This window comes from Triturus cristatus, chromosome 2_1 (genome assembly GCF_964204655.1).
Source record: "Triturus cristatus chromosome 2_1, aTriCri1.1, whole genome shotgun sequence".
In the NCBI taxonomy this organism is placed as follows: domain Eukaryota; kingdom Metazoa; phylum Chordata; class Amphibia; order Caudata; family Salamandridae; genus Triturus; species Triturus cristatus.
In genome coordinates this window covers 500913238-500939414 of record NC_140581.1, presented here as the reverse complement: position 1 = coordinate 500939414, position 26177 = coordinate 500913238, and the positions used below count along the sequence as shown (strand labels likewise).

The following is a 26177-nucleotide window of genomic DNA, read 5'->3' as shown; positions in this document are numbered from 1 at the left end:
TGTTGGTGCGCCGGCCGGCCGGGAATTCAGCATGGCCGCCACCCTCTGCCTTCAGGATCCTGTAGGTACCAACCCGTCCCAACCAAGTTACTCCTTATTCGCTTCTACTGCAATATCTCCGACAGGAGGGCAGTCTGGCACGCTGTTCAGCAGTCACACATCAGGGCCGGAGCACCACTATCAGTACTGCAGCGCCATGCATTAATCACCGCAAATGGGCTCCGCCATTTTCAATGCAGTAGGCCCTTGCCAACAGTCAGTCGTATCTGGGGGTTTTCTCCCACCTAAGTCATCAATTTCTGCAGCATAGAATAGCTGGTCTTTTGTCTCTGTAGCATGCCTGTGTTGTAGGGTGGATTGCTGACTGAATTGAGGATAAGTGGCGGATAGGCTGTTCCAGCTGGCAGAGCTACACAAGAGTGCAGCCACCTTTGCTGTGGACTCTCTAGCGCCCCCCCGAGGTGCTGTATTATTTATATAGGGTCCATCCGAGGTACATCAGAAAGCTATTTCTGTCACTGGTATTCCAATTCAAGCATTAGTTCATTCAAGAGGTCTCTTTTCTGTTTTACATCAGAAATGGGCACCCCAGCAACAGGAGGAAGAGGGGAAGGTTTCCATAGCTTGCATACATCGAAAAACAAAGACATATACCACAACACCTGACTCCTTAGTAATAGATGGGAAGAGAGAAACATGAGTAAGGATTATTCCTAACTTGATGGAAGACATGATCTTGAGAACAGATTATCCCAAGTTTCATCAATATATAGTCTCCCAGGGAACCAAATACCAGGAAGGAGACTGGTTAAGAGAAGCTCCCTTCTGAACCTCAGAGATTGAGACCGGTAAGGGCAGGGAGAGTAAGCTAAGGCAAGATAAACGCAGGGAGAAGTATATGTTTACTAGAATTATACACAACAACCCAATTAATGAATCTTTTCCACAGATTCTGTTTGGGAACACCACTGTAGCTTCAGAGCATCCCAAAGACAGGAGAGTTATCTAAATGATGTTTGAAAATAAGCCAGCCCTACAGAGAAAGTTCAGGTAGGCCCCTACTTTTTTATCAAGGAAGGAATTACTGTACTGTATGGTGAAGAAAAAAAAAAAGAAAATGCAGTTAATTGTACCTCGGTCCTTCCAAGAAAATGCAGTTAATTGTACCTCGGTCCTTCCTTACACAAGTTCTGCATTTGACACATTGCCAGGTGGGGGGAGGAAACTATGGAAGGGAGAAAACAGAAGGAAATTTTATTGGCCAGTTGTTTACAGTGACATCCGATGATTTTATGCGCCAGATAAACGGTACCAACTGGTGAATCCCTCAGGAATCACCAGGGCTCCTCTGCACCCACTACCCATTAATGATATCACCTTTCAGTGAGTAGGTATGTACTTGGTAGGGCCCTTAATACCATCGGTCTGGGGAGATTAGTACATTCTAGTATTGGTGGACTATGCCACCAGATACCCGGAGGCTATTCCCTTTTCCAGTATGACCACCATGGTAGTAGCTCAGGCTATGAATAGTTTCTTCTCCCTGGTGGGATTTCTTGAAGAATTATTGACGAATGACCCCATTCATGTCTAAACTCTTGGCTCAAATATGTAAAATACTTGGGGTACAACAGATATGTATGTCAGTCTACCATCTCAAAACTGACGTACTTGCGGAATGTTATAACCGTACCATCAAGACTATATTAAGGAAACTGATCGATGAGACTGGTCGGTACCATGAACAAAATTCAACTGGATTTTCTTCCCTTGAGTTATTGTTTGGAAGACAACCCCCAACACTCTTAGATATGGCGGCAATGCATTGCGAAGAAGAGGCAGATGAGAGTTAGACTATGCTGGTGTCTTAAAAAGGAAAGCCACATCCTTATGGGACTAAGTTTGAGCAAACTTAGAAAAAGCACAGAAACATCAGATAAATAATCCCAAGTGAGAGAGTTTACTTCAGGGGACCAGGTACTTATCCTACTTCTCTCTTCCAAGATCAAGCTGTTGGCACGATATCAGGGACCCAATACAATAGTGGAACAAATTACCCCAGTTACATTCATGGTAGCTGTCTCTCACAACCCTAGGGAGAGTCAAATTTGCCATGTGAAATCTTTTAAGGAAGTGAGAGGCTTTGGAGATTGGATCTCCACCTCTGAATATAACGTCCTCCTATATTACTGACTCTCAGTTCATAGAAATATCCTTCAGCTTACCAGTGAGGTGAGACAACACATCCTTGGTGGGCATTGGGCCTCAGTTACAGGTAGATCAGGTAAAGGAGTTGTGGCTCCTTCTCCATAAATATCCCACCTTTTTCTCTGGAAACTCAGGAAGAACTAACGTGGTGTACCATGACGTAATCACTAAGGGTAACCAGGTGGTTAGGGTAGGGCCCTATAGCATACCAGAGGCACGAAGGGAGGTGGTGGAGAAGGAAGTAAGGCTAATATTACAGGCTAATATTATTGAGCCCTCCAAAAGAGCTTGATGTTAGCCAGTGGTACTAGTCTCAAAACCTGACAGGAAGCTGAGATTTTGTATTGACTTTAAGAAACGAAATAGTATCTCTAAGTTTGATTCTCATCCCATGCCATAGGTGGATCAGTTGCTGGACAATCTGGAGGTGGTCAAATTCATGCCTACACCGGAATTTGACAAAAGGATATTGGAGGATTCCACAAGTCCCTGAAGCTAGGGAGAAAACGGCGTTTGCCACTCACGCCGGACCGTGCAATTTTTATGTCCTACCTTTTGGGTTGCATGCCACCCCACAAGTTTCCAAAGGTTAATGGACACACTGCACTGTTGCGTCCTCATTAGTGATATATACAGCTGCCTATTTAGATGACATTGTAACCTTCAGCCCGTCTTGGGATACCAATTTACAACATTTTGACTTCATTTTCTTAGCATTATGCGATGCTGGCGTAACAGACAACCCCGAATTGGCCATGAATTCCATCCAGTATCTGGGATTCCGGATTCAGGGTGGAACCATACAGCCACAAGAGAATAAGGTTGAGGTACTTGCGCATTTTCCTCACCCTCAAACTAGGCGGGACATTTTATGTGGCTTGTGGGATATTATCAGAAATGTAACCCTCAATTTTACACCCTTGCTAGCCCTTTAACTGACCTACTCCACTCGGGGCAGCCAGTTAGACTTACTAGGTGGGCGGCGGAACAGATCAATAGTTTTGAGCTAGTGAATGGTGTATTGTGTCAGGATCCGGTCTTGCAATGTCCCGATGTTCGGAAACCTTTTGTCCTGCAGATTGATGCTTCTAGCTGTGGCATTGTGGCCGTCTGATCCCAACCAGATGTGAAGATTGACTTATGTCCAGTGGTTTATATCAGACATAAGCTTTTGGCCTGTGAATGTCAGTATTCCATTATTAAAAAAGAATGCTTGGCTAGTAAGTGGACCATGGAAGCCTTGCAGTATTTTCTATTGGAGTGTTCTTTTTTGTTGTTTATGGACCATGCTCCTCTGGTTTGGTTGACTCAGAACAACGATTCCAATCCCTGGATTTTGCGATGGTCTTTAGCCCTTCAACCTTTCTCTTTTCAGACACAACATAAAGATGTCAAGTTGCAAGCCAACGTGGATTATTTATCTAGGAATGTGGTGTCTGAGTTGCCCCATCAGCAATTCCTGGAGGAAAGGGTATGTGAGGGGAAACCTGCAGGACGGCAATTGAGAAGCAAATTCAGCACTCTAGTTGCTGAACCTGAACAACGCAGCCGGAAGTGGAGTTCTGATGTACCACTATCAGCCAAGACGTGAGTCCCGTGTTCTCCATGCCACTGGAATCAAGCTATCCTGGATGAAGAGGGGTGAAACCCTGAAACCGGTTCTAGGATGCTTGGTTCCAGTCCAGGGAGGACCTTGCTTGGCAGTTCGGGCTGGACTGTTTCCATAATTTATTATGTATGGATTGCTGGTTGCTATCGACCTGGGATGTTGGATATTTGTGAATTTAGGCATTAGGGCCCGATATCCTAAGTATACATTTGGTAAAAGGGGTCACAGGTTGTGCACCGACTTTTATGGAACGCATATTTGCGAACCAATCTATACACTAATAGGTTGGTTCACAAAATATAAAATCGTTGTGGGTCACTCTTTGACCTATCCCATTAATAATGATGAGGTAGGTCGCAAATTGCGACCCACTACCAGTTTTTGTCATCACAAGGCAGGTGGCCTGCTGATGTCATTGTTTTTAAATAAAGCATTTTTTTAAATTAATGCAGCGGGATGCATTTAAAATAAAACGTTTTTTTTTAACATTCGCAAAGTTGAAAGTGTCCCTTTGAATCATTAAATGGAATTAGTGCTTATTAAAATAAAAGGGGTTTAGCGATAGCAGTCTTTCTGATTTACTGAACCAGAAGGTTTGCAAATGCTAAAACCCTTTGAACATCTGGCTCACAGAGCCCAAACATGAAATTAAAATAAAATTAACTTATTTAAAAATGCAATTTAAAAAGAGAACATTTTAAAATGTGTACCCACTCAGTGGATAAATAAGACGTATTCACAGCAGGGACTGGAAGAAAAAGCTTAATAACATAAAAATACAGATTCCGTAGGTGCCTTCTGCCTTTCTAATGTCAATGGCATCTCAAAAACAGGACACTGGACTAGGAGAGTCAAGCCCTCAGCCAGGACCATAAAGTGGAATGCAACACAGCTTACTTAGCAGAGGCTGATATTAATTCAAGCATGCCACAATGGGGGTTTGGGGGTGACATTCGAAGAATGTCCACCCCCGGGCAGCTTCGGGCATAGTAGAGCCCAGACCGAGCGCGCGCAGGTGAGGCGCCTGCTTTAGAACGCGGCGGTTTCAAACGCCGCGTTATAATTAGTGCCAGTTGGGGGTCCTAGGCTAAGGTAGGCGGCAGCACGGCAGTTTTTGTGCCTCAGAGATTGTTTTATTTGAGATGAATTGTGTCGTTATAAATGGTTTTCGGAGCTTGTTTTAATTTAGTGTTTCAATTTGGTGGTAAACTGTTGAGAAGTGTAACTGTGCCATTTAGTGGTTAAATGCTTTTTTGTACTAAAATGGTGAAAGTATTTTAGCAATAATATTAAATGCTTTTCAAATGTCTTTAGATGACCCAATTTTTATTTCTGGGGTTTTTGTCTCTGATGAGCCTTTCAATTTTTCTAGCGGGAAGGTAAAATTAGTTATGTTTTGTGCTAATTTGGGGTTTTCTAAGTGCTTGCGAATGTACAACGACGTAGTGATTATACAAATTGGCTTTCTACCATTTAATTAATTATTTTGTAATATACATATGGGGTGTAGGGTTTATTATGGCTGAGTCGTCACTGTCGTTGGGAGTTTTTTGGGCTGCTTTTTTGTTACGCAGAGTAGAATGGTTATTGGTCCAAGGCTTGCTGGGTCCGTTTTTGACATAATGTGTTTTTGGTAGAAATTGGGGTAATGGCGCTACCTGTGGGGGTTTAACTTATAGCAAATTTGTTGTTGTTCTGGTCATTGCTTTCTTAAGTTCAACTACTAATTATGATATTCCTATTATCCCCCCCCCCTTTTTTACTGCTTTGAGTTGGGCAGCGTCAGTTAATTTTTCAGTTAGGTTTAATGGTGAGCATAAAGGGTAGGGGAAATGGATGTGGGTTAGCGGCGAGGGACAAGAAAATTGCTATTTCATCAGAGTCTGTGATTTCTAGCGTCTTGCAGGCCAATCATAATACGAGCCTGCAAAAGGGCCTCAGGTGCAGTGATGTGCCTTGAACAGGTATCAAGCGTCCTGTTCGTTTTCAGGTATCAAGCTTCCTGTTTCGTTTCAGGTATCAAGCGTCCTGTTTGTTTTCCTTCCACATGTCTGCGAGTTCTAGTGTCTTGCAGGCCAACCATAAGAAAAGTCTGCAAAAGGGCATCAGGTGCAAGAAAATTGCTATTTCATCCGAGTCTGTGATTTCTAGCGTCTTGCAGGCCAATCATAATACGAGCCTGCAAAAGGGCCTCAGGTGCAGTGATGTGCCTTGAACAGGTATCAAGCGTCCTGTTCGTTTTCAGGTATCAAGCTTCCTGTTTCGTTTCAGGTATCAAGCGTCCTGTTTGTTTTCCTTCCACATGTCTGCGAGTTCTAGTGTCTTGCAGGCCAACCATAAGAAAAGTCTGCAAAAGGGCATCAGGTGCAGAAATACTCTTTTGAATAGGTATCAAGCGTCCTGTTCATCTACTCATCAGCAAAAAGAAAATCTCGGAGTGGGTTTTTTCTAATGCCTTCGTCCACTCACAAAAATGCAGTTCAAAAAGCGGTGATCTGCCGACAATTTGATGGTGGTGTGGGCGATGGAGCTCAACCAGCCTGCAGTGGGGCTCGTCAAGGGGTTTCATGCTATTGGTGATGATGATGAATTATCTGATATGGAAGAGGGTGAGATTGCTAGCGATAATGATTTTGTCTAATAGTCTTTTCTCTCTCAAAACAGGGGAGGGTTTGGGGGGGGCGGGGAATTACTAACAAGATTTTCCGAGTGATATTTTGCAGATACAAGAATCTGAAAGGGTTGGGAGGAGTTGGAGCTTTTTTCCAAGGCATCTGAAGCACCAGCAAGAAAAGCTTTCAACAGCTATCAAGCCCTGTAAAGCAGGTGAGCCGCTAATTGATATACATTACTCAAATGTTTCTAGGAAACGTAAAGCAACTGGAGTTGTTGGTAAGGCCGCAGAGGCTAGGTTTGTTGCCAGAATAAGGCACCTCCACTGTTACAGAATCTAATTTTGTAAATTTGCTAAGGAGAAAGATGGTAGGGACAAAAGTCATAGGTCTTAAGTTTCCCTATACGGCACTGTCGATGCTCTTGGGGTCATGTCTTGACAAGCATACCAAAGACAAGATTTGGGATGGAGATTTTGTGGTGGCGTTTCAGGTTACTGCACAGGGAGATTCAATCCAAAGAAGGCTCTAGGGAGGAGGCTGGGGAGCTACTTAAAAGACCCAGGGTTCCCACTAATATGGATTCTTGGACCACAAATTTTCTGTTTTTGCAAGTGTTTACTGTATAAGATTTCCAGAACGTTCGATCTCAATTTCAAATACATGGATACGATTAGAAAGGCTCGGTCAAGTTTTGGGGTTTTTTGCCCAGCTAAATTATGGCAAGATTTTTGAGCCCGTCTAGCCCTAGTTACAGAGAAGCCTTGAGGTGACGTGGACAACAAATAAAGGGTGTAATATATGTATCTCTCGGAGACCTCTCACTACGATGCATACTGCTAGTGGGCTTGCTATTGCTCCCCACCCTAAGTGGGGGGGGCACTTGGGCAAAATCTCAAGATTTCACTACTGGGGCCTGCTGGAATTCTAACAGGTTTCTGACTGAAGGATCCCTGTAAATATAGCCATGAATGTTCCAAATGTGGTCAACACTCCTTTTTGCAATGTTTTTAGCGAACAAAGATCCGGTTTCCCTACTAGTCCAGGTAGAGGGAGGGGCGCCCCATTACAGCCTTACGTCACAAAAGCAGTTAGGTTTGTAATGTTTACTTACTGTAGGTCAATCAGCAGCAATGCCTTTGGTGAGTCAGCGGTGTTAGCTTTATATCGTAGGTCAGGCAGTAGGCTTATATTTCTATATAATGCAGTGGTATTGTCTTTATGCTATAGTAAAGTCAGTGACGCCTTTAAATTGTAGTTAACATTAACATGGGCGTTTTGTACTGCTCAGTCCATCAACACTTTATATCTCCATGCATTGTTATTAGCTTCAATTCTTTATCTTCACTAGCAAAAACGCTTCGAATTTTGAGTGGGGGAGTTTTAAAAAGAAGGTTTTCAGCTTAAATTATTAAGGTCCTAGACGCAGCAGGTTTGCTCTAAATTTAAAATCTGCAGAACAATTCCCACAGGTCATAACTCATAATACACTCTGAAATTGCGGAGGGTAGGTTGGTTGGCCCCCTTTCTTTTCTCGGCATGTTCACAACCTTATCAATTCTCCTTTGGGAATGGTTCCTAGAAAGACTCAGGGAGATTTTCACTTGATACAACATTTTCCTGGCCAAAAGTTTTTGTCTGTGAACGATTTTATCACCAAGGAAGACACTGTGGTGCTGTTTGTTTTAGTGGAGGTAGCTTTTGGTGTGGTAAGAAGGCCGGGCGGAGTTAGCCAAAATGTGACATTAGATCTGCTTTTACGTTACTTCCAGTTCATCCACAAGACTTTGAATTCCTTGACTTACACTTTCAAGGACATTTCTTTGTCAACAAAGTTTTGCCCACGGGTTGTGCAGTCTCTAGTCAGCTGTTCAGAGATTTTAGCTCTTTTTCTGCAAGGGATTTTCTTATTCCGATCATCTCATTCCCAAGTGTCCCATTATATGGATAATTTTCTTTTTGTTCGATCACAAGGATCACAACAGTGTGTCAAGACACTCCATTTCTTTTAATCTTTAATGCAAGAGTTAGGCGGGCCTCAGGCTGAGGAGAAGACAAAGTATCTTCTACATGCCTCTTATTCTTCGGTATGTAGATTATTGCAGTGAAAATGGAGGTCAGGTGACCAGTTACTACAGTGCAGGGAAGTGTGCACTTGCTGACACCTGCTAGGATGCCACCAAACGTACTCTTTTTGGAATGCAGTGGTTCTAGGTCACCTCAATTTTGCTCGCAGGGTACTAAATGCTGGGAGATTTTTCTGTTAGAGGTTGGGCGTTGTTATGGCTGCCGTTTCGTTTCCTCATCACAGGCTTAGAACGTCTCTGTCCATGAGATCCGATTCAGAGTTTGAGATAATGTTTCTTAAAGTTTTTTTTGTGGATGTTTTTCCTATCAGGTCTCTGCGCGAACGTGTTGTATGGTTAGTAAAAAAATAAAAAATAAAATATATTCTGACGTGGTAGGAGATATTGGCTGTGGGCTTTTTAGGCCGGAAAGGGTGCGTGGATTAATGAGAATCACAGTATTTGAATTCTTTCCTCTGATCGTAGTGTTGACAGTTTTGAGTAAGTATTTGGCAGCAAATCAGTGCCTTTCATATCCACAACCAACTGTAAGTGGATCCGGTAACTAGTCAAAAGGCAAAAGAAAAACGTCTGCTGAACTTATTGCAGAGATTCATGCTGTGTCATGCTGTGTTGCGTGCTTTTAATATAAAGTGTACAGTTCAGCATATATTGGTCTGGACAATATTACAGTAGATGCGTGATCTCGTTCTCAGTAATAGCATTCCTTGTGTTTGGCGCCCAAAGCAGACCAAGGAAAGATTAGATTCCTCAGGTGGTATGGTTTCTAGCGGGATGAAGATAAAGATGTTGGTGGGACTCTCTTTTGTTATCAGCGCATGCTTAGCTTACATAAGGGCTTGTGCGAATTTTCTCCAGTCATATACGGCTTGTTGTAACAATGATCAAGTAGGCTCTTTACTAAGTAACATCAAAATACTGCGTGTTATTCTGAGCAACATTGATAAGAATGTATCCCTTACCACCATTGCGGGGAAGCTTTAAGGAATTTGTCTCTATGGTAAGTACTTTTTAGGGTTATGACCCCTCTTTAGATGATTTGGGAATAAAAAATGTTTTCTAGGTTGGCCTTACATACAGGGATGTGGCACAGTGCTGTGCAAACCTATATATTTTTTCCTTCTGGGAGGCATTTGTACCAACACTGCCTAGACTTTGTTGTTCCACATTAGAAGCTTCATTATTTCAAGTCTGAATGTTATAGTTATTGGAGCTTTTAGGATATCCGAGTTAAGAAAATCAGTTTTTTCCTGGGCTAAAATATTCCAACGTATCAACCACACCAAATTTGTTAAATATTCTTTTAGAATCATCTAAAACAGACCAAAGAAGACAAGGGGCTACGGTGGTATTGCGGAAGCTTAGCGGTCCGCTATGCCCATGATCAGCTTGGTTACAATTTGACCAATTTGAAAGTTATCCAATTATTAATTTTCTGTTTCAGCATCAGGTTGAGTCTACGTTGTCAGGTTCACATCTGTTAGGGGTCTCAAGAAAATTTTGCTTTTGTTAGGTCTTACATCTTTTAGAATTTGGTACCCATTCTATTAGAATAGGAACAGCTCTGGAAGCGGTCAGAGGGTTTTTTTTCTGCGCAACAACTGTAAGGTTAGGCCGTTGGATAGCAAACTGCTAAGATATGTTAGAGATTTGAATGAATTTTAGACATAGTTTTTTGGTCTTGCTAACATCTTATTTCTTTCCAGGTTGTCAAATCTCTTCTCCGGCATACATGACAAGCTTCTGGATCGTGGGACACTCCTGTCTTCAGTTGGCAATCATGATAACTGATCTGAGTTGTCGTAGATCTAACTTAAGTTTTTATTTTTGAGTTTATTAGGATTAATGGTAAAACCATTGGTACAACTTTTGTGTTACTGATTTTCAGATTTTTCAAACCTGTGGGGGGGTTGATCTTTTGGTGATACCAAAAAATAAAAAAATAAAATAAAAATGTATTTGGCGACTATTGAAGAAAGTACCTTGATCTATTGGGATGGCAACTTGGGGTTGAGGGCTGTATTGGCGACAGTCCCTTACTTGTGTCTTGACAACAAGATTTTATGGTCTGGCATTTTCATCTAAATTGGCTGTTGATACTGACCTGACTTGGGATTTTGATTTCATCTTTGCGGAAAGGGGGAACTTTTCACAATTTAAATCCTTAGTGGTGGGGGGGACAGGAAAAACGCCTTTGCAGGGTTTTTTCCTGGTGGCAGATTTGGACGGGATTGAGGCAGGCAGGAAGGGTTAGGGCAGGCAGAATAGCTTAGGACAGAGGGAAAACATAGGACAGAGGAATGAGGCAGGAGGTAGGAAGGGGGACAAACTAAGGGGTTGGGGTTGAGGCTCAAAGTGGGGGAAAATTCATGGGGGATCAATATGGGGGAAAAATTCATGGGGAAAAAGTCATGGGGGATCGATACGGGGGAAAATTCATGGGGGATCAATATGGGGAAATTTCAGTGGGGATATTTCATGTGGGGTTACATGCAAATTCATTGATTGTATTATTGTATTGAATTGTCGTTGCTGAAATAAAAGCGACCTTTTAACCCCCATCTGTCTGCGATGTGATTCATTGCCCGATGGGGGCTTGGGGGTGGCATTCAAAGGCATGGTAGAGCTCAGACCGAGCGCGTGCAGGCGGGGCGCCTGCTTTAGAACGCCGCGTTCTAATTAGTGCCAGTTGGGGGTCCTAGGCTAAGGTAGGCGGCAGCGCGGCAGTTTTTGTGCCCCTCCCACACTCCCCTTTTTATTTATTTAGTTGCCCATCATTTTGGGTTAGCTTCCCGGGTTATCACGGGGTTCCCTTTACCTACTGGCAGATTTGGACGGGATTGAGGCAGGCAGGAAGGGTTAGGGCAGGCAGAATAGCTTAGGACAGAGGGAAAACAGAGGACAGAGGAATGAGGCAGGAGGTAGGAAGGAGGACAAACTAAGGGGTTGGGGTCGAGGTTCAAGGTGGGGGAAAATTCATGGGGGATCAATATGGGGGAAAAATTCATGGGGGATCATGATGGGGAAAATTCATGGGGGATCAATATGGGGAAATTTCAGTGGGGATATTTCATGTGGGGCTACATGCAAATTCATTGATTGTGTTATTGTATTGAATTGTCGTTGCTGAAATAAAAGCGACCTTTTAACCCCCATCGGTCTGCGATGTGATTCATTGCCCGATTGGGTTTTGGGGTCGTTTATTTTTTGCTTTTCAATGCCAGGACATGACAAGTGACCCCAGCATCCCCCCACTCCGCAGTAATAACCCCTTCACATGTTTAGGTCGAGCTACAATGCGCATGCGCTGTCTGCAAGACCTGCGGTAATCAATAATCTGACTATTTTACCCCTGCTACTTACCATTGGTTCACTCCACGGTCCTTCTTCTTTGCTGCCTTTTAACTCGTTGGTTTTGCAGAGAGGTCACTTCCCTTCAGGCTGAGGCGCACCGGGAAAGTACAGCTTCCGTACGCTCTGGTTGTTAAGTTGTTGTGTGCAAGAACTCTTTTTTGAACATTTTTGTTTCCGCCATTGCCGCCGCTCGTCAGTGCTATTTTTTTTATTTAATGTTGTTTTATTTTATTATTTACATCGGGCACTTCTGTGTGTGAGTGTGTGGCCACACACTTGTTATCAGCACGGTGTCCGTTTCATAGCCCCTCGCTTCATGTTGCTCAGCGGGTGCCGTACTGATAAAAGAAGACACAGACTTTTTTAATTAGGCAACAATACTGGGGTATTAAGGAAGCACCACATGCTATAAGCCGTTTCTAACTCTCGCATGTGAGCACTGAGCAGGCACATTTTGCAGCGTCACACACCGGCTTCAGCAATGGTGGCTGCTTCTTGCTTTAGTGAGGAAAAAAGATCAGACCGTAACACAGGACAGTGACTTGCTATTCACGCCTGGCTTTGTTTACACATGGGAATTGGGAACTTGCCTCATTTTTCACTTTTAAACACTCTGCTGCCAACCGCACCCAGAAAGATGTTTAGAAACATTCTAACTGCATAGCAAAACGTTTTTCCTATGAGCCAGCCAAACCCCTGCAGCTCAATTCCTAAATTGTGGCAAAACTATAAAGAAACAATGAATTACAGGCAGGGTCTCCAAACCGCGCCTGCTATTTAAAGAAATGAGGCAGGGGTTCCGGTTAATGAAACTTTTTGTAAACCACATAATCAAGCCTAAAAGATCATCAGCATGCTCAATAAAACAACAAACTTTAAACAATTGCATTTTGCTTGTTAATTACTGCTTAGATCATCACTCCCCTTGTTCTGATAAGTAAATAATGCCAAGATGGCCGTGAGGTTTGCATTGTGTGCAGGTCATTCCACAGATCATTGTCTTTCGAGTTTTCCCTATAGATTGCATACAACCATGAGCTTCGCCATCGCTAGTGTTTTTTGTGCATTTTCAGTCCTGGGACCTCATAATCTTACAGCACTGTATGATTAAGCAGCATACATCATTTGTTTTTTTCAAAAACCCTTATTGAAAAGGGAAACCAGGGCACATTACAGGTTATCACTGCAGCAGTAATACAGTAGCAATTACACATACATTTACAGTCCACATTTTAGGATGGTAGAGGGCGAAAGGAACACAATGCACAGCCCATCTATAATGAGTGGTCATTAAGGCACATTAGGGGAAGCGCAAATAGGCTGGTTCGGTAAGAAGACGCTTCCCACTGCATTTTCCCTGGCACTATGTGAGTCAGTGATTGGGGAGTCTGTTATTGAGTCGTCAGAAGTGGTTGAGTGCTGCAGGTAGGAGATGAGAGGAGCCCATATGTCTGGGGGCCTGCTGGCCACCGGCATTAAATCCCAAAATTCTCCTAGCAGTGTCTGGCAATGAGCTGCATCATCCAGCCAATTGTAACCATGGGCGCCAGCTTGCGCCCCCAGTGGATGGACACCCTGCGCTTAGCGAGTACTAGAAGCATCGCGATGAGTTTGCAATTAGCATCTGACATATGCTTGACATAACCTAGGAGGCACAACAGAGGATCGGGGGTGATGTGTTCAAGTGTGATGTCACTGATAGCTGCGCATACCCCATGCCAGAACGCTGAAACCCTGGGGCACAACCAGGCCAGGTGGGCAAAGTCCGCACCGGGAGCCGAGCAGCGCATGCATCTGTCATTTTCGAGAAGGCCTATTTTGTGTAGTGATGCAGGAGAACGGTAGTGTCTGTGCAGATACTTAAAATGAATGAGCCGCAGGCGATAGTTGGGGGAGAGGTGCTTGATCTGGTTGCAGCAGTAGAGCCAGAGCTCAGGAGAAAGGTCCCTTTGTAAGTCTACACTCCACGCACTAAGGGCATGCTCAGTGCTGGTGGAAGAGGCAGCTAGTGCATATAGTCTAGTTACCAGCTTATGCGGGGAGTTGGAGGAATGGACAAATTCAAGGACAGCATTGGTCTGGGCGGGCCTGAGGGAACGCAGGGTTATCTTCGCTCTGGTCGCTCTGATCTGATAGTTCAGTAACTTATCCATTGGAGCAGCATTTTCGTGAAGGGTAAAAAACTTATTGTCAGGGTAGACGTCCGCTATAGTGTTGAGGCCAAGGCGAGCTGCGAGGCGAGCCAAGCTGCCAGCTGTCTGTAATGGGGGGAATGCTGGGTGGCTGGCAAGTTTCATGGAAGGAGCATACAGTGTGTTGGCGCCAATGTATTTACGGAGCCCGTCCCAAGCTTAATGCAGGCATTCAACCGTTTCAATCTCACCGCGTGGGGGCTTGGGTGGGAGAAATAATGGGGTCTGAAGCGGCCATGGGGCAGCGAGGTCCATCTCGACTGCCGCATGGGGTTGGAAAGGCGTGCAATGGAGCCAAAAGTGGAGGAAGTTGGCTTGAGCCCACAGCGCGTAAAGCTTAAAGTATGGGGCTCCCATACCACCCCGAACCATGGGTAGTGTAAGGATATCATAAGCAATTCTAGGTTGACGCCCTGCCCAGATCAGAGTGATAATGTTGGATAATGTAGGAGCGTAATTTGCAAAAGAAATGGGACATGAGAGGGATGGAAATATTTAAAAAGAGGTACGTGAATTTGGGGAGCACCACCATTTTAGAAATGGCAATGCGCCCGGCTAATGATAAAGGGAGTTTTTGCCACACACAGATCTTTGTCTCCAGCCAGTCCATCGCACGGCCGAAATTAGACTTTCAGAGCTCATCCATGTCCCTACTCAGCCAGATGCCGCGGTATCTAGTGGGGCCCAATGCGCAAAGGGGTAGTCAGGGGTGAAGGACTTTGTAGCGTCCGTGAGACGAAAAAGGAGCGATTTGCTCCAGTTGACCTGGACTCTGGATAAGCAACCAAATCGCACCACTTCCTCGTCATGGGCGCGAGATTTTCCTGAGGGTCCCGGACATAGATCGTGACATCGTCCGCATACATGGAAGTGACAAGGGCGTGAGCCAAAAAGCAGATGCCCCGTTTGGTGTGATGTTGGCATAGACGGTAGATGGGGTCCAGAGAGAGGAACTTTGTACTGCAGAGACACGGGGATATTTAATAACTGCACCATGCACGCCTGTTCACCGATCTCCAGCACTCACCACAAGATAGTGTAAGGCAACAGAAACGCTTACCTGATGGCCGGAATGGTGCCCTCTGGGAGTTGTGGTCTGCCGATGTAGACTTCAAGATGGTGTTCTGACAACCAATCGCCTTCGCTGGGCTTCCACCAATGGAAGCGGAATGGATCATTTGAAAGGCGGCGACAGTTTGCAGTGTAAAGGCATTTGATAAAGACATTCAGTCGAAACGCGTCATGCCTCCTATGTGGAAATAAAGATGTTCTTCCTGGTCCCCTGTTGTGTCCCTTCGGTTTCTCTGGAGTGGTGAGGAGCCTTTTCTTGAATAATTGTATCTTATGTACAAAATCTAGGCTGAAAACCAAACGCGGGAGGAGGTAGAAGAGGAAGGGCCACTCCAGAGTGTCGAAGGCTTTGGTAGCATCTAATAGTGCAGCCACAGCCGGGAGAGAGGGATTAATCTGATGAAGGACTGAGAAAATGGTTCAAAGATTGTGAGAGGTGGCACACCCCGGAATAAAACCAGATTGATCGGGGCGGGTGATTCAGGACATAAATGGGAGGAGGTGGGTGGCCAGCAGTTTTGCGTAAATCTTATTATCAGTGTTTATGAGGGACAGAGGACGATATGAATTGCAGCATTGAGGAGATTTATCTGGTTTCAAAAGAAGGGTGAGCACGGCCTCGCGAAGAGATGGGGGTAAACTTCCGCGTTCGAGAGAGTCATTATACATGGCGGCTAAGTGCGGGACAAGGAGAGACGCGTATTTTTTCTAAAAAGCAGGGGTGAGGCCATCTGACCCAGGAGCCTTATCGCCCGGGAGCCCTGCATTAACAGTGGAGATCTCCTCCTGAGTAAATGGCTCATCCAGGTAGTCACGGTGGTTATTACTAAGCCATAGGAGCTCCATGGTGTCAAAATATTGATTGATAACTTCGCACGGGGCCGCCTCGCCAGCAGAGTATAACTGGGAATAGAAGGTTGAGATTCTAGTGTTGGTTTCCATAGGGGAAGTTGTTCTGCCAGAGGCCTCATCCTGCAGTGCCGTAATACGATGCATGCAGCTGCCTGAGGAGATTAGCGAGGGTTTTGTCGGTGCAATCACCCTCGCCATACCCACGGGTGAGCACTTCTCTGCCCAAAAATGCGATCTCCCTATCCGCCTCCTTGTGGAAGTCGGTAATTTTTGCTCTAATCAGCGCAAGAGTGGCAGGGCTAGGATCTCGGGACTGCTGGAGATCCAAAGTTTTTATCTCATTCTCCAGACGCTCGAGGGTGCCCCGGATGGATCTTAACACCCCAGATTGCTTGGCGATGCACTCCCCCCAATTTACAACCTTAACGCTCTCCCAGAGGGTCGAAGGTGATTCCACCGAGCCAACGTTGTGTTCAGAGTAGGAAGCATGGCGCTGCGAATTTCATCACGGAAAACGGCATCTCAGAGAGCATTGGGGGGCAATCGCCACGTGAACATACGATGCAGCGGAAGTCGCAATCGCAGGCATACAGGGGTGTGATCGGAGATGGTGCGGGCCATGTGATCCACGCATGTGGTCCAGGAAGAGATATCACGAGTAGTGAACCAAAGATCAAGGTGGGACCATGAGTCCTGCGAACCAGTAACGGCGTCAACCCCGTAGGGAAATCCCCACCCCGTAGGGAAATCCCCACGCCGACCACCACCCACCCACTCCAACCCCCCAAATAGGTTGAGCATCCAAATCCATCCCACCCAGGGACCCCAAACTTGGAGAAATAGCTATGAAGATGAGACAGGGAATTATCCCTAGGGAGCATGGTTCTACCTGGCATACATCCCTGCCTTTGAGACAGAGAGGCCAAGCCACACTAGTGGTGGGACATTGATTAAACAAATCAATAGGAAACATATAGGCAACCCGCCCCAAAAGAGAATTAACTTTGGGTCTGAAACAGCATCCAAGCAACTGGTCTGATAACCAGACTACATTACGGTATAAGAGCAATGGGTCATGCCACGCAATTAAATTAGTCATTGCCACGGAACTGTCCGTTTGCTGAGGCAGGGTAGCAAGGCCACTCCAGTAGCCAGACATTGATAAAGCAAGTCATTAGGAGGCAATTGGGCACCCCCCTCTGTTAGAACTGGGGGTCTCTAGTTGGCAGAGGTAGGTACCTTTGACCAAGTAGGGACCCTTGCTTCTAGTCAGAATAAGAGGGATACACTCCTAAATAACCTCTGCTCACCCCTTGGGTAGCTTGAAACGAGCAGGCAGGCTGATCTCAGAGGCAGTGTGTAAAGCATTGTGAACATATACAGTAATACAGTGAAAACACTACAGATGGACACCACATAGGTTTTATAAAAATAAGTATTCTTCATATAGACTTAACACAAAAACAAAACAACAAAAATCCACAATACTGTATTTTAAAATAGGCTCTTAGTTGGTAGAAATAACTTAGTTCAAGTTGATGGTAAATGCGACACGTTTCTCACAAAAGTACCTGGGATGCGTCATGCAAAATAAGCAAAAGGTTCACAGGGAGAACGATGCATCGGTTCCTTGCTTCGGGGGAGGTGATGCGTCGGTTCCTCAGTGCTTGCGCAAAGTAGGCGATTCGTCTGTTCCTTCCCGGAGAGGAGGTGATGCGACGATCTTGGGTGCATTCCAGTTGCGATGCGACAAGATGGCGCCTCGATGCGATGATCCGGTGCGATGCAATAAGATGACGCCCTTGATGCTATGGTACACCGTGAAGACGATGCGTGCACACCTGACGGCCGTACGGAGAACTCTGTGACTTTGGAGCCGCAACTGGCCCTGCGACACGCTTCTCTGGTGATGCGACGATGACCCTTGCGGTGGCTACACGCTTCTCTGGTGATTCGACGTTCAGCAGCTGCAAATGCGACACACTTCTTCTCGTTGAATCGCGCTTCCAGCTCCCAACAACACGCAGGCTTCTGCAGATAGAATTCCCAGCAAGGACATTCAGGAGGGAGCTGGTGATGAAGTCTTGTATCCCTGAGACTTCAGCAGGAGGCAAGCACAGTTCAAGCCCTTGGAGATTCTTCTTCAGGATGGTGAAAGCTACAAATAAAAGTCTTTCTCCTTGCCTTGGCAATTAAGAAACCACTGCAGGCCAACCCCAGCAAAAAATACACTGGCATAGGGGCAGTCAAAAACTCCTGCAGGATTCTCTGGTTTTTCGCCTTGGCAAAAGGTCCGTCTTGATTCCCAAAAGTGATCTAAAGTTTTGGGGTCTAAGCCCCACTATTTATACCACTAAATCCTTTGTCCTCTGAAGGCAGAGGGTCCTGTGCCTAGTCCAAACCAGTTCTGGGTGCATTCTGCCAGTGCGCAACTTCTTCCTTTGTCAGTGTGGGCCAAGGTCTTCAGACGCACCACAGGAGGTGAAGCCAGCTTTGTGGAAGGCAGACACAGCCCTATTCAGGCCCAGGTGCTACTTCTTCCACCACTCCCAATGCAAATAGGTCTATTCAGCCTTGTGCTGACTCACCCTGTCTCCTATAGCCTTCCCAGCCCCTGTCACTCACAAACCAGACATACAATACACAACCTAGCAGAGGCAGGCTGGGCGGTTAGGTAAGAAAATACCTACTTTCTAAAAGTGGTATTTTCAAATACAGAATGTTAAAACCAAGTGTACTAAAATATGTATTTTATCATTCTGAGTTCAGGCATACAAAATTTGTTTTTCTACCATGTTTCCTGGGAAAGTTAGGATTATAAGATGTTATAATCAAACTGCCCATTCTGGCCTATGGGGACAAGTAGCCTTGCAATAGTGAAAAAAGAAATTGGCTGTAATTCACGTTCAGGACATGCCACACACATCAGGGCATGTCCGACCTTTTACTTACAATGCACCCTGCCCTTGGGTCTACCTTAGGGGTGTCTGATATGAAGAAAAGGGAAGGTTTAGGGACTGGTAAGTGGGTGCACTTTACCAAGTCAGTATGGCAGTGCTGGACTGCACACAGGCTCTGCAATGGCAGGCCTGAGACACACTTTATAAGCTGCTTCTGTGGGTGGCACAACCAGTGCTGCAAGCCTACCAGCAGCATTTGATTTACAGGCCCTGGGCACACAGGTGCACTGTACTAGGGTCTGACAAGTAAATCAAATAAGCCAATCATGGAGTCACTAATTCACTACAACAATTTAACATAGGGAGCACTTGCACTGTGGCACTGAATAGCAGTGGCACAGTGCCCGAAGCATCTAAAACCAGCAAAACATATCAAAAACAGAGGAGACAACAGTGAAAAAATGGAAGGGAGACTGACGCCAATGGTACCAGGGCTAACACATGTTCCCTCCAGCTGAAATGTGGGGAGAACTACACTTCCCCTTGGGAGTTCTCATCACTAAGGCGGAAAACTCTGGACAGACCATCAGCATTGGCGTGTTCTGTATCAGGGCGGTGTTCCACCGTGAAGTCCATCCCCTGTAGGGAAATGGACCACCTCAACAACTTTGGGTTCTCACCCCTCATCTGCATCAGCCATCTGAGGGGCCTGTGGTCTGTCTGAACCCGGAAGTGAGTCCCAAACAAGTATGGTCTCAACTTCTTCAGTGCCCAGACCACAGCAAATACCTCTCGCTCAATTGCACTCCACCTCTGTTCCCGTGGAAGTAACCTCCTACTGATGAAGGTTACAGGTTGGTCTAGGCCCTCCTCATTGATCTGTGAAAGAACAGCCCCCACACCATGTTCTGAAGCATCTGTTTTGACAATGAATTATTTTGAGAAGTTGGGCGCCTAAAGCACGGGGGCTGTGCACATGGCAGTCTTCAGGGCGTCAAAAGCCAGTTCACTTTTTTGGGCAGCTTCCTGGAAGTCAGGTCAGTCAAGGGTGCAACAATGTTGCCATACCCCTTGACAAACCTCCTGTAGTACCCCGTTAGTCCTAAAAAGGCTCTCACCTGTGTCTGGATTTTGGGGGGGTTCCCATGCCATGATGGTATCAATCTTGGGTTGTAGGGGCGCTACCTGGCCGCTTCCTACCTGGTGCCCCAAGTATACCACGGAACCCTGCCCGATCTGGCACTTACTCGTCTTGATCCTGAGGCCTGCTTTCTGAAGTGCCATCAACACTTCCCAGAGGTGGTGCAGATGTTCTTCCAAACTGGCGCTGAACACTGCAATGTCATCCAGGTAGGCGACACTGATATCTTCCAGGCCAGCCAACACCTGGTTGACCAACCTCTGAAAGGTGGCAGGGACATTCTTCATCCCAAAGGGCATAACCCGGAAATGGTAGTGCCCATCGGGTGTGGAGAATGCTGACCTCTCTTTGGCCCCATCAATTAAGGCGATCTGCCAGTACCCAGACGTCAAATCAAACATACTGAGGTACTGTGCAGCCCCTAGCCAATCAATGAGCTCATCAGCTCTGGGGATGGGGTGCGCGTCAGTCTTTATGAGTGAATTGAGTCTTCGGTAGTCCACACAGCACCGGAGTTAAGGTGTGGCACCAGGAGCGGCAGCCTTTGGAACCAAGACCACTGGGCTGGCCCAAGGGCTGTTAGAGGATTCATTCACCCCTAAGGCAAACATCTTGGAGACCTCTTCCTTGATGTAAGCTCTGACCCTGTCAGTCACTCTGTAAGGCTTGTGCTTAACAGGAGGACTGTCCCCAGTGTCCACATCATGGACGCACCACTCAGTGACACCAGGAACCATGGAGAACAAGTCAGAGAAGTGCCCCAACAGTTGGTGACCATCATTTTGCTGCTCAGGGGTCAGCGCGGCAGAGAGGATAACACCAGCCACTGACCCATCTTGCTCTGTTGCAGACCAAAGATCAGGAAGAGGCTCAGTCTCCTCCTCCATTCCAGGTCAAGGAGTGTCTCCCCTGCTTGGCTGGCACCAACGAAGCAATTTGCCGGTCTGCATTATCAAAGCTCCCGCCAGACTCCGAAGTAGTTGCAGCCCAGGAAGAAGATTTCCTGACATCTCCGAGGCCGACTCGAGTCCCCAGCAAAGCTGAGACCCGCAGCCTTCGTGAGTAGCGTGGAACCGGAACTCCTGGTCACTGTGCATTTCTGCAAGTGCATTGACTTCACGACAACCCTTGAAGTCGTGCTTGGGCTCACTTGTAGTCCCCACCTCGAGCACTGAATCCACTGAAGACTGTCAGCCTATTCACCCCGAGTGACCCGTTGGCCGCCATTTTGTGTTTCGTCTCAAGGTCCCGTCGCGATTCCTGGTCCGTTGACTGATGGGTCCCTGAGGGGGTAACTTTGTATTTCCTTGGGCTTCCCTGGTTGCTCCAGATGTGCGCTGACTCCCAACCAAGTGGTGAGTCCCACAGACCTTGCTGGTCTGCACCGAAGCATATTTCTCGATTCTGTGTGGGTTGCTGTTGCCAAGGCTTGTTGTGTCCAATTCCGGGCACCGATGCTGCAGCACTCGACATCCTTTGTGGGACAGCTCGAATTCAGCTCCTGGTCATCCTCGACACCTCCTGGTCCTCGTGGCTGAAGAGTTAAGCTTCACCTTCTTCACCTGAAATCACCCGACATCGGTGGGCATCTGCCTATCGCCTTCCTGGTTACTGGCTAGTGATCCAGACTGTGTCCCGTCTGCTTTCAGGTTCTTCTCATCTTCGATCCAGGCTTGCATCTGTTCGGACACTTTGCATCTTCCCGGCAGCAGCACTTCTTCTTGGCCAACTCCCATTGAAATCGACGACGCGACACGACACCAAAAGACACCTATGCACTGGGCTTCCCTGGGTGAGGTAACACGAGTTCTCCAGTGCTCCCATGGGTGCTAGCCCTAGAACTTCCTAAGTCCAAAAGGTTTTGGTCCTGACTCAATTCTAAGTGTCCCTAATCTTTAAAAATCGAACTGCGAGTTTCCCCATAGAAGCAAACGGGAGCTCGCGGCTCACACACTGCACCCCTCCCCCCCCGTGGGTCCCCTGTGTCACTACCTCGGGTGGTTCCTTGGGGTCCCAGCGATTCTACAGGCTCTAGGCCTTGTGTCTAGTTAAGTCGTGGCACTTATACCACTACTTTAGTATATGGTGTGGCTCACCCCTATGGCCTGACGTGTATTTGTGCTATTTTACTGTAATATTTGAAGTGTAACTTGTGTGTTTTGACCTCTGGTCTCATAAAGAGACTAGAAGGGTGTGTTTAGTAATAAATAAATATATTTTATATATAAACCTGGTGTGGATATCTTTCATTTAGGCACTCAAGAGATTATAGACTGGTAGCTGCTTTACATTCCTTCAAGACTTAGCCTGAAGGCTGCTCTCCATAGCTACCACTAGCTTTCAATAAAGGCTGTCTTCAACCTATAACCAATAAGGGGTTGGTTGGACTGGTACAGGGTGCCCACTATAACTAGTGGACAGCATATACCAGGCAAACTTCTCACAAACATCATGAGCCAAACCAAGTAGATGGGCTCTGAAGCGCTGGGGTACTACCAGCACACGGGCTGACCCAGGCTCAGCAGCCTTAGGCTCGCTATACAGGAGGTCATTCTTCCAGTAGATCCAATGTGATCCAGACTTATCACCTTCTGCCTAGTTTGTGGCCTGTTCCCACAAACCCACAAGAGAAGGGCACTTCTTTTGCTCCTTGCAATATTCCTCCCTGGAGGGTCCTCCTTCTTGCTGCCAATGGGTCAGCTCAGGCAGGTCCCCCAGTTCGGCCACTTGTTCCTCTGTAGGTTCCATGGTATCCCCCTCAAGGTCTGCCTCCTCCTGGACAGTGGGAACTATGGGGGCTGGTTTCCCGCGCTCCCTACCTCTTCTCTTTAAGGCAGGTACCTGGGCCAATTTTTCAGGCTCCAGGTCCTCTTGAACACCATTACTGGCTGCCATGGACCGAGTGGTCACACACGCCCACTCAGGTACACCCAACATCTCCAAATGAGATTTTCTCTCTACCTTAGCCCAAGGAGAGCTCTCTAAATCGTTGCCCAAAGCCAATCAAGAGGCATGGCTGGTTTCACAGCTACTTGGAGAGTATCTGAGACCCCCCCCCCCAACTTAAAGGGAACCTCAGCCACCTCACACTGGGTCTCTCAGGGAAGGATGCATGGGGGACCACCTGCTCCTTGGACACTAGCCGACAATTGACAGCTGTCACACTAGCCCCTGTGTCTCTTAGAGCCTCAACTCTATGGCCATTGATGGTCACCCACTGCCTATATTTTTTAGTGTTATCAGGCAGCTGGGTCCTTGGCATCACCTCACAATCTCCTAAAGAGACAAGGGACATTTCTGCGGGACCCCACCCACCTTGGGCACCCATCTCCTCCCCTCCCAGGGCTACACTCACCATCTGACGGAGTGGTGCAGGGGGTGGTGCATTGCGGTCCTTCTGGGGACACTGGGGTTCATACCAACGGTGTCCCACTTGCTTACACTGAAAGCATGTAGGTGGCCCCCTATGAACAAGTTTACCTGTTGGGGGCTCTAACCTTTTCTCAGGGGGAGGCTGGGAACCCTTACATTGGCTCCCTTGAGAATTACTTTGGGGACCTTTCTGGAACTCCCTCTGTTTACCCTTGTCCCCCCAACTCTTCTGCTGAGGACCCTGCCCACCTTTGGTGAAGTCTCCCACATGACCCTTGTGGACCTGGGTACTGACCCAGCGGTCTGCCTCCTCAGCAAGCTTCCTAGGGTTAGTTAACTTGCTATCAATAAGGTGCTGGCGTAGCTCTGGAAAACAATTACTAGACAAGTGCTCCCATGCAAACAAATCATAGAGCTCCTCAAAAGTACTCACTTTGCTACCCTTCACCCAACCATGCATAGCTATGCAAAATAAAGATACATATTCTACCCAAGTGGTTGCCTCCAGCTTTTTACAATTCCTGAACCTCTTTCTATAGAGTTCTGGGGTCAACCCATACCTTGTCATCAGGGCATCCTTCATGTGGGCATAACACATCCTATTCTCAACAGGCAGCTCTAACAAAGTATCCCTCCCCTCACTCACAAAACGGCCCCACAACCCCGCTCCCCAATCCTTCTCAGGGACCCGGTGGGCCAACATTGCTATTTCATAGGCTGCAAGCCACTGCCCAATATATTCATGCTTATGGAAATTTTTGAAGACTTCCTTGGGGATATATATCCTGCCTTCTGAAGGCACAGATGGTGCGCTGCCACCAGAGGGATTAATAAAATAAGTTTTTATCATGGATCTCCAACTCCCTCAAAATTCTATCATGCTCTAATCTCATTCTCTCTCTCTCTCCAAGGCTAACTTGTTATTTTCACACTCCAGCTTCTTATTCTCTAGGTCCTTTAGACTCTCCATCTTGAGCCTGACCAGCTCCGACAACCTCGTCATGAACATTTCACATAGGAATTTCACCCACGCAGAGTTTGCCGTACTTAATAAAGGCATGGCGTATGTACCATCATACACTTCAAATACACTGGAGACTGAAATTGCTCTTTTTAAATTTTTGCGCAAATTACGTCTGAGATGGTTTTTTCATACTTTACCTCAGGATGAAACAGTGACAACAGCATCGGATACATTCAGACCAAAAAGCACATTTATGGCACCTGTCTCGCACAAAACCTTAGATAATTTTGAAATGTTGGTAAAGAAAGACTTACAAAAGATTAATTATGCTTCTCCTAAGCATCCAAATCTAACTTTGAAAGAACAGAGGATTATACGCTCTCTACGTCAGGATCACACCATCATGTTTCAACCGGCTGATAAGGGTGGTGCAATAGTAGCAATAGATCAGACATTTTATACTGAGAAAGTTGATGAACATGTCCTTAATACAGACACGTATATCCAGTTACTCACAGACCCTACAGAAGAATTCATGATGATCTTACAACACATCCTGGAGCACGCAGAAGAAATGGGGTTGATAAACGACAGAACAAAACACTTTTTACAATCAAGCAGTCCCAATGTACCTCATTTGTACATGTTACCGAAAATGCATAAGAATGCTGAAAATCTCCCATTTCGGCCAATTGTCGCTGGATGCGGTTCAATACATGAACCGATCGGCCAATACATTGATTACCACTCACAACTGTTGGTTCAATCATGGTCTACATACGTGAAGGACACCACAGATTGTCTCAACAAATTGGAAAAAATACTCAGATCTCTCAATAAAGATGACCTTTTGTGCACAATTGACGTAGTAGCATTATACACCTCGATCCCCCATGGTGAAGGGATAGAAGCTGTTGAATGGAGGCTACTTAACAGTCAACAGGAAGACACTAACCATGTTTTTTTACTTGCACTCTTACAGTTCGCACTTTACCACAGTTACTTCACTTGGAACGATAAATACTTTTTACAGAGAACAGGTACCTCTATGGGCTTTCCCGGAGCCCCTTCATATGCGATCACCTATATGGCTCTCTTTGAAGAGAAACACATCTAACATGATGAACAATGGCAAAAACATCTGGTGACATACATGAGATATATTGATGACATTCTCATAATTTGGCAAGGCAATCGACAGGAATTGGAAAATTGCATTCAGACACTCAATCGATGTAACCCCAAAATCCAATTCACACACGATATACAAACGCAAAAAATCCATTTTTTGGACATAGAAATTAAGAAAACTAACAATGGTCTACAAACCTCTGTTTATAGGAAACCCACGGATAAAAACAATGCCCTTCACTTCGCCAGCGCTCATCCACTGCCTTTAAAAAAACACTTACCGGTATCGCAATTGATTAGAATTAAAGGAATCACATCTGATCCAGATGAGACGAACGCTTCAATTGATAAACAAATACAGAGATACCTAAAACGAGGATATCCATCTAAAATTCTGGATAAGGCTAAGGAAGTGGTATCCTGCGAGCCATGAGAAGACTTATTGAAAAATTTTGCCAAACCGTCCAAACCCCGGCAGGTGTTTGTATTGAAACATTCCTAATAGTCTATAAAAATCAAACAAAGTGTGCTCAGGAAATGGGAAATTGTTGAACAGGAAACGGACTTCAAAACGGTCTTTACAGACAAACCACTGTTTGCCCACACGAGAGCAAAAAATATAAAAGAACTACTTAAGGCACCATCTAGACACGTGGCAGCTTCACATAAAGGCATGAAAAAATG

At 46.0% G+C, this 26177-nt stretch overlaps 1 protein-coding gene across 4 annotated transcripts in view; it reads right to left on the bottom strand.

Annotated features, from left to right (window-relative positions):
- LOC146865549 (baculoviral IAP repeat-containing protein 1-like) overlaps positions 1 to 26177 on the bottom strand; it is an 851823-nt gene that overhangs the window by 469392 nt on the left and 356254 nt on the right. The window lies entirely within an intron of this gene.